We start from the raw sequence: 13,627 nt of genomic DNA, 5'->3' as shown, positions 1-13,627 counted from the left end.
GCCTGTGATTGATTATATGATGAAAATACCGTAAATTCTCATTGAATGCCATCAACTGATTAATGGAAACTGAAACTTAAAGCAAACTTAGGTGTGACACAACCAATTTTACCATAGGTTAATTGATATAAGACTTAAGTGTGTACATCATATTTCTGATCACAAAAGCATCACCAAACTTTTAAATAAAGACTCAAAATGCTTCTATTTTTAAATATGAAAAAAATGAGAGCTACAAATACATTTAAGGTAGAGTAATAAAAACAACGATTTATTCAATTTCTGACAAATCAGCAAGTGATAGCAGTCATGGTGGTGGTAGGTTAAATCAAGAAACACATGTTTGCAAAGCAAAAGTTTTAAGGAGCACACAGTTCAAAAACAAACAATCACAAATATGGCAGGCTCACTGAGCACTTTCATACCACATGATTTATTGTTATGCATTTGGATGACTATTGTGTACCTTATAAATTTTTATTTTATAATCAGTCATATCCATTCATTTTTCTTTTTTTATTATACTTTAAGTTATGGGGTACATGTGCAGAATGTACAGGTTTATTACATAGGTATACACGTGCCATGGTGGTTTGCTGCACCCATCAACCTGCCATCTATGTTAGCTATTTCTCCTAGTGCTATCCCTCCCCCTACCCCCCAACAGGCCCCAGTATGCAAGGTTCGCCTCCCTATGTCCAAGTGTTCTCATTGTTCAATTCCCCACTTATGATGAGTGAGAACATGTGGTGTTTTGGTTTTCTGTTTCTGTATTAGTTTGCTGAGAATGATGGTTTCCAGCTTCATCCATGTCCCTGCAAAGGACATGAACTCATCCGTTTTTATGGTTGTCCTTTCATTTTTCAACCCACTTATTACAGCTCAGGGTCTCAGGTGTCTGGACCATATTCTTGAATTTCGGAGGCAAGACCAGAACCCACCCTAGACAGGAGGCCATGCTGCCCCAGAGTGCACTCACACACACACATACCCCACACTCACTCAGACTGGGACAGTTTAGATATGTCAGTTCATGTAATGTGCACATCTTTGGTGTGTGGGAGGAACCAGAACACCCACCCAGTCATGGGGAGAGCATTCAAGCTCCACATAGACAGTGTTCCCAGCTGCGAATCAATTTCCTTTTTCTCATCAACCTTACAACAAAATGACCTTGAATGAAATATTACTATTTGAGAACCTGGTGTATGTTATTTTGAAATAGCAAAGGATAGTGTTTTCAAACTTAATGTAAATAGCATCATCAGCTTAAAGATTGTTCGATCTTAACAACGCATTACAAAAATCATTCTTTAAATTCATCCATGCTATGGAAGACAGTTCATTGTAAATATGTCATTTCCAGAGTGTGCACATTTAAATATGCATTAATGGTATTACAATGATGTGTCTCAGACATCAAATGAATTAACTTTGACAGATTGTAATTGGCAGAACTGACACCTTTGTTGCAAGCAGATCTTCTGGCTTCATTCATTAGTAAAGTCCTTCAGCAAATATAAAATGTCTTAAATTTAGTTAAATCATCTTTTACTTTAGTTAATTACCTTTTAATAATCTATTGTATTTTGAAATAAAGAATAAACAGTAAAAATAGTAACGACAATAGCTATTTTTGACACATTTGGGTTCTGATTATGAAAATATGACTTCTTTTCTTTCTATAATTTTGATACAATCTCACTACTACACTGTAAAAATGTTTTAAAATGCTAATATTGGCTAAATGCAGTTACTCACATCTGTAATTCCAGTACTTTGGAGGACTAAGATTGGAGCATTGCCTGAGTCTAGGAGTTAGAGGCTGCAATGAACAATGATTGTACCATTATACTTCGGCCTGAGCAACAGAGTGAGACCCTGTCTCTAAAAAAATGATGATGATAATAAATCACGAATATTGAATCAGAAGTGAATAATCTTTTCATAATTTTTGAATTCTAGAACTGAAAACAAATATATAGTAATTAAAAATGTATTGATATTTATAATTTCATCTCAATTAAAATGACAAAAAAGCACACTTAGGTAATATTATTAAACTAAATGTATTTAGATTGCGTTACTTAGCACTATTATTATTTCTATTGCTAAGTCAGTATCAGTCAAGACAGTCCTAGAAACTAAATAGTAATGATATTTTAAAATCATACAAAATCTTCATCTGCAATACCAACTCAGGAAGATTCATCTGGCTAGTCTTTGGCACTCTCAGTTATATATATATAAAATAGATATTCATATTCACTGTGCTATATATATAATATATATTATAATTGTATATATTATATATTATAGTTGTACATAATATATATTATATTGCACAGTAAATGCTAAGCTCAATACATGATAGTTCAAAAATGCTTGCTGAGGTCAGGCACAGTGGCTCACACCTGCAATCTCAGTACTTAGGGAGATGAAGGCCAGTGGATTACTTGAGTCCAGGAGTTTGAGGCTGGTGCCTGGCCAACATGGTGCAACCTCGTCTCTACTAAAAACAAAACAAAACACACACACATACACACACACAAATTAACCAGGTGTGGTGACTACATACCTGTAATTCTAGTTCCTCAGGAGGCTGAGGAACGAGAATAACTTGAGAGAAATGAGAATCACTTGAACCTGGGAGGTGGAGGATGCAATGAGCCAAGATGGGGCCAATGCGCTTCAGTCTAGGTGATGGAGTGAGACCCTGTCTCAAAAACAAAAACAAAAACAAAAACAAAAACAAAAGCTCGCTGTACTGATGTTTTAAAGACAAACTCAGCCATACGTAACCTTAAAGAGTATATAAAGTATAAAACCTCAGTGATCATACATCTCAAGAATTGTGAATAGTGCTGGATTAGTGGAAATGGTGCTGCTTATGTTTTGCAAGTATGCCTCACTGCAATACAGACTGCAATTTTGGTAAAAGAAAATTATGCTATTCTCTTATATTTCTAAATAGATAGAGAACAATATAATGGCTTCATGCTTTCCAGAAAGGTTTGGTAAAATCAAATCCTATCTTTCATGGCTAAATTTGTAAGAAAAGATACAGTCATAGATATACTATCTTTTCTTAAGGAAGATTTATGAAGTTCATAATGTTATAATGTTTAGTTGAAATATGTATATTTAATTCTTAATTTATTTTAATTTTTTTTTTTTTTTTTTTGTTTGAGACGGAGTCTCGCTCTGTCGCTGGGGCTGGAGCGCAGTGGCCGGATCTCAGCTCACTGCAAGCTCCGCCTCCCGGGTTTACGCCATTCTCCTGCCTCAGCCTCCTGTGTAGCTGGGACTACAGGCGCCCGCCACCTCGCCCGGCTAGTTTTTTGTATTTTTTTAGTAGAGACGGGGTTTCACCGTGTTCGCCAGGATGGTCTCGATCTCCTGACCTCGTGATCCGCCCGTCTCGGCCTCCCAAAGTGCTGGGATTACAGGCTTGAGCCACTGCGCCCGGCCTATTTTAAATTTTTGATACAGATTATTTTGATAAGATCATGTGGCAGCAGTGAAGAGGAGGCAACTGATACGAAATTGAGAGATAAGCATAAATATAATTTAGTAAAAATAGTAAGTCTTAGTAAGCAAACTATCCAGTGCTTAATTTTTACTCCAAAAATTGCTACCTATATGAATTTCAGCAATTTGTTTCAATATCTATGAGAATAACAAAATTGGAATCATATATATGTTGGTGTTTTGGAAGGGAGATAAAGAAGTTACATGTATATACACGTAGCTGTTGAGTACTTGCTTTCCCTTCATAGGGCGTGTGATAAGCGTGTGGCTCCCTTCTTCCTTGCCCTGCTGCTCAAACCTCTAGAGGAGTATACAGACAGGCAGGCTGGGGGGGCTCCGACTCCACAGCAGTGTCTAGAGGTGAATGTTTACAGCTGAAATCGCAGTGGACATGTGTTACAGGATGCTCTTTTAGTTTTGTGGTCTATAGACAGCTTGTGTTAACCAGCTCAATTAGACCCTCTACCTTGTCACAAGGACAGAGGCCTTTCTGTATCTTGGGGTTCTTTCCTTGGTGTATCAGAAGACTCGGCTCACACGGGAGAATGAGAGTAACCGAGCCCAACCACCCCCCACCCCACCCTGCCAATGCCCTGGCCAAACTCCACCTCACCCCATCAGTTGATGGCCTTCCAGCATGCTGGCGTCTGTCTGTGTGATCTTCCCCTAGCACACTCCCCACATCTTCTTCCGTCTATGCCTCCCTCCCACTGTCCAGCAGCTTCTTTCTCTGCCTTGCTAGGGTCTCAGGGTTTTTATATGCCCAGTATAGGGGCGTGGCTGGCCAGGGTAGTCTTGGAAAATGCTACAGTTGGGCAGGAAGGCAGAAGTGCCTGTCCTCACCTAGGTCCGTGGGGGTGGAGCCCTAGCCAGGGACCACTCCCTCTACACGGTGCTTCCCTTCCCTCTTCCATATCATTTAAAGGGACCTCGCTCTTCCTTTCCCAGCATTTCCGTATCATATCCAGGGAAATGGTAAAGTCCTGGTTTACCTAATTGGAGATGCCAATAGAAGGCATTAGTAGTTCGTCTATCAAGTACTCTCATAGCTCAAGTCACCAATTTTGTTAGAAAACCATAAATATCCATAATGCCCATTAAACAAAACTCACTGGCACACAGTCTTTTTCTTTTCTTGTATAAGCCTGACTTGCCTTTGCTTTTGAAAGGCGACAGTCACAAATGGCTGAAAATCTGATTAACATTTAAGTAAATCTGACCTGCATTTCTATCTAACTGCCATATGTGTATTATTCTCCGTCAGTTATTTCTGAAAGTTTTACCGATCTGCCTGCCTGAGTCTCTCCACTAAAGTCACAGAAATAGGCAGCTTGAGTAGACACTTTATCTACACTTAAGCCCTACTCCTGAGCCTCTTTTTGTGACAATAAAGTGATTTTGCTTTCATGGCCAAATCTGGTTTTGTCCACGTATGCTTTATATATATGTAGATTGATGATTAGATAGATAGATAGATAGATAGATAGATAGATAGATAGATAGATAGATATAATCTGGCATTTATTGCCCAGTTGATGGCAATGAAGATAGTAAGCTGGTTTTAATCATCTGACCATCCGGTCTCTGTCAGGAGGACTGGGAGAGGGAACAAATTTTCCATAATAAGCCAATCAATTCAGAATCTAGTTTCTTTATGGTTTCATCAATTTTCTTTGTCTTTCCTGTTTTGAAGATTCCTAGAATTGACTTATTTATTATTAAGCTACTGGGTTACAAGACAATGGTTAAGTTGGGCTTTTAGCCTTTGTCAGTTCTGAGTTTGGGAATTTTTTATATCATTTCCTGAAACATTATTCTGACAATTGATATAATGCTTTTGGAAATTATTCAATCATAAAAATTTATCCATGTTACAAGGGTATGTTATCCTTGTAACTTATCCATACTGTAAAAATATCTAATTTAAATTAGAAAAAGATTATTAAAAAATTTAAGAAACTGAATTTTGTAAACTTAAAAGAAAGAAACTTAATTATTTGTGTAACAAGTGTATAAGTGAGACTAGGTCTCTGTTGGAATAAGAAAAGCAGTAGAATAAAAAGGATTATTTCTGCTTTGACATTTTTTAAACAGCTTTATTGAAGTATAACCAATATACCATGCAATTCACCTAGTTAGACTTTTCAAGTCAACAACTGTTGGTGTACTTAGAAAATTGTGCATCCATCACCACAATCACTTTTAGAACATTTTAATTACTCCCAGAAGAAACTTCACACCCCTTAGCTCTTATCTCCAATTCCCCTATCCTTCTAGTTCTAGGCAACCACTAAAGCACTTTCTGTTTTTACAGATTTGTCTATTCTGCATATTACATATAAATGGAATTATAAAATATATGGCCCTTGGTGACTGTGTTCTGATATGTAGCATAATATTTTCAAGGTTTATCCATTTTGTAGCATTTATTTTTATTGTCAAACATTATATCAATATAACACATTTTACTTATTCATTCATCAATTAACGTATGTTTTGGTTGTTTCCACATCTTGGCTGTTATAAATAAGGCTATTATAAACATGAATGTAAAAGTTTTTTCATGGTCATGTGTTTTCATTTCTTTGGGGTATAAACCTAGGAGTGGAATTACTGGATCATACGGTAACTGGGTTTAAACATATGTGGAAATGCCAAACTGTTTTCCAAGTGTCTGTATCACTTTACGTGTCCCCAGCAGCATATGAAGATTCCAGTTTCTTCACATCCTTGCCAGCTCATGTCATTATCTGTCCATTTGATTATAGCCATTCTAATGGATGTGAAGTGATATCTCATTGTAGACTCATTGCAGGCTGGAAACACTTGACATCACAAAAAAGTAGAAGAGTTTTAGGTACATGTTTTGTTTTATTTTGTTTCCCCCTTCCTCCTTCTCTCAGAAAAAAAGAAAACAGGAAAGTTTCACAGAATTACATTCAATAAGAGAGGGAAAACTTCGCAACACAAACACTGTGTTAGCAGAGGTTAAGCTTCAGCCAGTGGCTACAATCACAATACAATTAGATGAGGATTAAAGAAAACAATATATAATGTAATAGCTACAAAATCAGACATTGTTCCCTATTTTGCTTACAGTTTTAGAAATTTCTTCTGCTTTGTAACTGTGAAATATTTTATAAACAAAATCATAAGAATACATTGCTTCATCTTCAGAAATCATATATTAAGTTTAAAATAATTTATATTTTGAATGGCAAATAAAGCATGATTATAAATATGCATATAAACACAGAGACACACACATATATGTATACAAAATTATATTATTTTCAAGAATATAAAAGATTAACTTTTTTTAAATGATAGTACTTTAAAAAATGTTCAAGCCATTTCTGAAGCGCTAACTGAAAGGAAAATATATTTACATGTACTTATATTGTGACTGTGCATTCATGCACAAACACACACACACAGAGCTATACATTAATTGGCCTCGATTGCTAAGTCACAAAATGAGCAGTGAAAAAATTAAAATCGGTTAACCATATTTGCTTAACTGAAAAAAAATGCTTTAAAAGCTTCGGGACGTTTAAACAAAATTTGAAAAGTTTTAAATAACGATTATATAAAGAATATATACATATATATATACACACACACACAGATAGGCTTTCTTAAGTAGTAAATTCAAAGGAGTTGGTGCATTTTCTTATTTAATATGCCTGATAAGGTTAACATATTTCACAGTGAAAGCTACAAATCTATTAAGTACTGTCATCCATAATTATTCAACTATATTATAAAAAGTACAACATAATGTGTCTTTGTGATTTTAGTTGCTTACATTTACATAATTATATATTAAATTAATAACAGAAAGTTTATAAATGTTAACAAAAAAATCAGTAAGCATATTATTGATCTTTGAGTGTGTTTTTGTGCTTTTTTATGTTTAAAATGTTTTAATAAATGTTTTTCATTTTTAGAAAAGCTAATGTATCTAATATTTAATTTAACTTAATAATACAATTATAAATATTAAATCTCATATATCTATAATATTTTTAAAGCTAAAATTAATGCTATGGAGTGTACTAACAAGTGGATATTGTTAAATGCTATTGTACTGATAAAAATGTCACTGTAAGCTAGCTGAGTGTGTGTGTTTAATATTTAGACACATTTTAGTGGTTTTGGATTTTATGTTCATGTTTTCTATGTGAGAATAAGTTTTCTCTGAAAGTACTTTTTGATATTAACTTTTTAGGATAATAAATCTTTTGAAAATTTATTTGGCAATTTTGATAGTCCTCAGATGGCCATTTGTATCAAGTTTCTCTCCTTCCCTTATTCTAGAAAAGATCCTAAAATAACTGTTTGGTATTCTCCATATATTAATTGGGTTAGCCACTATATTAACTCATTGAAATAGATGAATGTAGCCACTTCCTTTATCTTTAAATAGAATAGGCCTATTCTTTTATTAGTATTTCCTTCATACATACACTTTTTAAACTGTTGACAAAGCACTTTCCTGTATATTTTCTTATTTTGATAGTGATGACAATATACACAAGTGCATGAAAATAAATATTGGAATCCAAGTGGCTCCTTAAGTGCATCACTTGGCAAGTTATACAGGACCATTAAGCCATTTGTGTTTTTTTGGTCCATTTTCTTTCTTAACTAGCAACCACAGCAGCACTGTTTTTTGGATATTCTTAATTATACTAACATCTTTTCCCACTGTTTTCATGTAAATAAGGTGATGTCCTAAATGTGCTTACTGAAGAACAGAGAATTCATGATAACTTTATTGCCTAATTTTACTTAATCTGATAGCTAGAGATTATTCCTCTTTTGTGCATGTAATAGTGTGGACAGCTAAATTAATAAAAGACTCAGGAGGTTGTCAGTCTCATTTTTCATTATATAGTTTCTTCAGTTGAAAAAGCCGTGTCTATAGAAAAATACTCAGTACCTCTTGGACAAAAGACATGCTGCCATTAAATGTGTTTATCTCCTTCTTCACCAATAACTGTAAATGCCACTCCAATCTAAATCCAGTAACTTTAAATTTTCTGATAAAGGTGAGTTTTCAGTGTAATATCTATACAAACTCAAAGCTTTCCCTGTCATAAATTAATTATTGTTTTTTAAACAACTTGTGTATTATTTGTTGATGACATACATTACAAACCATCAAGGAGTATTTTTTGTGGATTTGTATAAAGACTGACACAGGATGAACTTTGCTGAACTTCTTTTTGGGTTATCTATGAACAAAACAATGTAATTTTCTTAAACATTAACAAATCAGAGAATAAAATAATAATTTAAATAACAGTATAGTAAAATAATACCTTATTAGAAGTATTCCAATACTTCAGAAAATTTTAATTATTAACATGAGAGCACATATAAATGCAATATTTTAGAATGAAAATTGTCCTTCAATTGACTACCAACAAGAGATTTCATCTCTATGTATATAATAATGGTATATAAACAATTAGACATTACAAATCCAAAAGGAATTTCGCAAATACAACAATCTGAATCCACATAGTGAAAATATATTTACATTTCAAATGTTTCTTATGCATGGCAATAAATATTGGCATTGCAAACACACCTGCTTGATAACATCTAAGTAGATCTCTGGTCCACTCATGCTCAAGTAATCCCTTCAATGGCAGGGGGGATTCTTTTCAAATTTACAAATATATTGGCAGAGAAATATTACCAGAGAGACCAATTGACTGTTGAAATCTTATATTATTTCTAAGTATTTTAACTCCGATTTAAAAAAAAAAATACAGTTGCAGACTGCCTGTAACACCCAAGCAAAGGATGATTTGAAGATTTTACTGAGTTGTTTAAATTACAAGCCTTTCATATATTTTAGTGACAGATTCTAAATTTTCTGGTTATTTGGCATTTCCTTTATCAAACACTACTGTGTTTTCTCTTGGAAAAAATATATATTGATTTTGTCTTTCTCAATTTGAAAATGCCTTCAATTCTGTGTTGTGTTAGACAGACTCATCTTATACATGAAATGTGTAATAACTGCAAGGCCTTCTGTTTAGTAAGAAATATTATTGTCCCTATTACCCTCAAAATCTGGAGAATGAGAATGAGATAATGGTATTTTAAAACCAAATCTTTCCAAAACTTCCATAAGAGATTTCCTTCCCTTGGTTCAAAGTCTTCATAATAATGGCACCTATACCATAAATCTTCACAATTTTCTACTATATAAAGTAGAATACACATAGACTTGTTGGCATGGTTTGCTGGTAGACTCTACCCATTACCTTTTCATTTTGTCAAATATTGTATATATTAAATATAATAATATAATAAACACAGCCATGTATTCAACAGAAGAAAGCTTTATTTTCAAAAGAAATATACTTGGGCACATTCATTAAGACTGCATAACCAAGATTTGGTATACTAGAAAAGACATCAACAAAAGAAATCTTCGCTTCTATTTGGAAATGGCTAAATTAGTCTTTTTAGGCAACATTATTTTTAAAACACTGGGTGTGCACTATGGATTTATATTGCCCATTATAAGAAAAGACAGATATGTTATAAAGTGATCCTTGATGTTATAATTGTAATTATTTTGTGGAGCCATGAACCACGCACACAAAAGTTCATGATAAATGTTAACTGATAAATGTTATATGTGTTCTGACTACTCCACCAACCAGCCATTGTTCCATCTCTCTGTGTCTCCTTAGGGATCCATGCTAGCATCTCTTATTTTGGTCTTTTTAATAATAGTGATTCTAACTTGAATGCTATAATATCTCATTGTGGTTTTGATCTGAATTTTCTAATGCTTAGTGACGTTGAAAATATTTTATATATCTGTTGGCCACTTGTATATCTTATTTTGTGAAATATCTACTCATGTCTTTTGCCTACTTTTTAATGGCATTTGTTGTTTTATTACTATTGAGTTGAGTTCCTTGTATATTCGGGATATTAGTCTCTTGTTGGACAATAGTTTGCAAATATTTTCTCCCATCTAACAGATTTTCTCTTTACTCTTGCATTTCCTTTGGTGTACAGACGCTTGCAATAAAGTATTGTTTAATGAAAGTATATACATTGTTTTTTAGAAATAATGCTAGTGCATACTTAATAGAGTACAGTAGAGTATAAACATAACTGTAATATGTACTAGGAAACCAAACTATTTGTGTGATCTGCTTTATGTGGTTTTCTGAAACTGAACCTGCAATATCTCTGAGGTATGTATGTAGGTGTTTAACAAAAAGGTCTTTACTTGCTTAAATTTCATAAGGAGTCTGATGTGGTAAGGTACCAGATGTGATTGAAGACACTAGAGTTCTTGTCTTACAGAATGATTTCTTTGTCGATGACATAAAACAATGGAAAAAACATCCCATGCTCATGGATAAGAGGAATCAATATTATTAAAATGAGTGATGCTCAATCTGCAGATTCAATAGTATTCCTATCAGATTACCAGTGGCATTTTTCACAGAATTAGAGAAAACAATTCTAAAATTCATAGAAAGCTGAAAAACAGCCAGAATAGCCAAAGCAATCTTAAAGAAAAAAAGCTAGAGGGATCAAATTACCTGACGTCAAATTATATTAGAAGTTTCTGGTAACCAAAACAGTATGATATTGGTACAAAAATAGACCTATACATCAATAGAACAAAGAGAGAACCCAGAAATAAAAGAACATACCTACTGACAACTGATCTTTTACAAGGTCAACAAAAATATGCACTGGGTAAGGGCAACTTACTCAATAAATGACACTGGGAAAACTGGCTAGACATATGAACAAGAATAAAACTGAACCCCTATCTCTTACCATACACAAAAACTAAGTGAAGATGGATGAAAGACTTAAATGTAACATAAAAACCCTAGAAAGAAACTGAGAAAATACTCTTGTGGACATTTCCTAAGGCAAATAATTTATGACAAAGACCTCACAAGCAAATGCAACAAAACAAAAAATAGGCCGGGCGCGGTGGCTCAAGCCTGTAATCCCAGCACTTTGGGAGGCCGAGACGGGTGGATCACGAGATCAGGAGATCGAGACTATCCTGGCTAACACGGTGAAACCCCGTCTCTACTAAAAAATACAAAAAACTAGCCGGGCGAGGTGGCGGGCGCCTGTAGTCCCAGCTACTCGGGAGGCTGAGGCAGGAGAATGGCGTGAACCCGGGAGGCGGAGCTTGCAGTGAGCTGAGATCCGGCCACTGCACTCCAGCCTGGGCGACAGAGCGAGACTCCGTCTCAAAAAAAAAAAAAAAAAAAAAAAAAAAATAGACAAATGGAACTTAATTACTTTGAAAGCTTTTGCACAGCAAAGTAAAAAACAACAAATTAAACAGAAAACCTACAGAATGGAAGAAAATATTTGCAAACTATTCATCTAACAAAAAACAAATATCAGAAATTAATAAGGATCTCAAACAAATCCACAAGACAAATACAACCCCATTGAAAAGTAGGCAAATGATACGAACACATGTGGCCAACAAACATATGAAAAAAAAAATGCTTAGTATCACTAATGAGAAGAGAAATTCAAATTAAAGCCACAATGACATACCATCTCACACCAATCACGGTGACTGTTCTTAAAAAGTCAAAATACAACAGATATTGGCAAGGATGCAGAAAAAATAGTACACTTATACACTGTTATAAGAACGTAAATTAGTTCAACCCCTATGGAAAACAGTATGGAGATTTCTCAATGAACTAATAATTAAATTACAATCCCACCCTGTAATCTCATTACTGGGTATCTACCCAAAAGGAAAGGAATCATTTTACAAAGAAGACACCTGCATTCATATGTTTATTGCAGCAGTATTCACGACAGCAAAGTTATGGAATCAATCTTTGTGTTCATCAGTGGTTGGCTGGATAAGGAAGATGTGGTATATGTACATCATGAAATACTATGGAGTCATGAAAAAAAAATCATGTCCTTTGCAGCAATGTAGATGGAGCTAGAAGTCATTATCTTAAGTGAAATAATTTAGAAACAGAAAATCAAATACCACATACTCTCACTTATAAGTGGGAGAAAAACAATGGGTATACATGAACATGAAGATAGAAATAATAGATACCTGGGATTCAACAACGGGAGAAGATGACAGGTGAGTGAGGGTTGAAAAATTGCCTATTGGGTAAAATGTTTACTACTTGGGTGATGGGTTCACTAGAAACCCAACCTCATTATTACACATTATATTCATGCAGTCTACCTCCCCATGTCCCTGCTGAATCTAAAATAAAATTACAAAAATTATTTTATACCCTGTACTAATGTATTGACCTGCAATTTCTCCACAACTATGATGCAAATCATAAATGATCCCAAGTTTTAGATAAATATACAATAGCATAAATGAATTGATTAAAATACATTTGGATAGGCCAAGTGGGGTGGCTCAAGCCTGTAATCCCAGCACTTTGGAAGGCTGAGGTGGGCAGATCACGTGAAGTCGGGAGTTTGAAACCAGCCTGGCCAACATGGTGAAACCCCATCTCTACTAAAAATACAAAAATTAGCTAGGCATGTTGGCGGGTGCCTGTAATCCCTGCCACTCAGGAGGCTGAGGCACAAGAATAGCTTGAACCCAGGAGTCGGAAGTTGCAGTGAGCTGAGATCATGCCTTTGCACTCCAGCCTGGGCGACAGAGTGAGACTCCATCTCAAAAAACAAACAAACAAACAAACAAAAAACACTTGGATAATTAAATTGCTCTTGAATATGTATTGGCCAGCTAGAGCAAAGTATGTGTATGTAGTAGTTTTGGTTTAAGAATATCAACAAAAGTAGAAATATCAATCAAGAAGAAAAGCCCCACTGTATTACTGTGCATTGGTTTATTGTCTTGACTAGGTCCAGTAAATATGGACACTAAATGCAGAATATTTTCCAACTATTTTGTATGACATTGGTGATTCTCCTTTTATTTTCTTTTTACCTTCTTCCACTATCTAATATGCAGGAGCACATAAAAGTTGCAACAAAGTTATGACTATAAGCTGTAGTACTGGATCAAGAAGAAACTTAAATATTTATGGACAACATGGATCCTATGAGA

General features: G+C 34.5%; 1 long non-coding RNA gene across 1 annotated transcript; it reads right to left on the bottom strand.

Annotated features, from left to right (window-relative positions):
• Positions 1-263: 263 nt before the first annotated feature.
• Positions 264-4,377, bottom strand: LOC105464727 (uncharacterized). Its single transcript, XR_976957.2, has 4 exons — positions 4,145-4,377; positions 2,579-2,716; positions 1,762-1,825; positions 264-1,508 (listed from the first exon to the last, which is right to left on the bottom strand). It is a non-coding gene; the product is annotated as an uncharacterized lncRNA (long non-coding RNA).
• Positions 4,378-13,627: the final 9,250 nt, after the last annotated feature.

This window comes from Macaca nemestrina, chromosome 16, assembly GCF_043159975.1.
Source record: "Macaca nemestrina isolate mMacNem1 chromosome 16, mMacNem.hap1, whole genome shotgun sequence".
Taxonomy (NCBI): Eukaryota; Metazoa; Chordata; class Mammalia; order Primates; family Cercopithecidae; genus Macaca; species Macaca nemestrina.
Note: the sequence above shows the minus strand (reverse complement) of the source record. Positions and strands in the feature narration are given on the sequence as shown.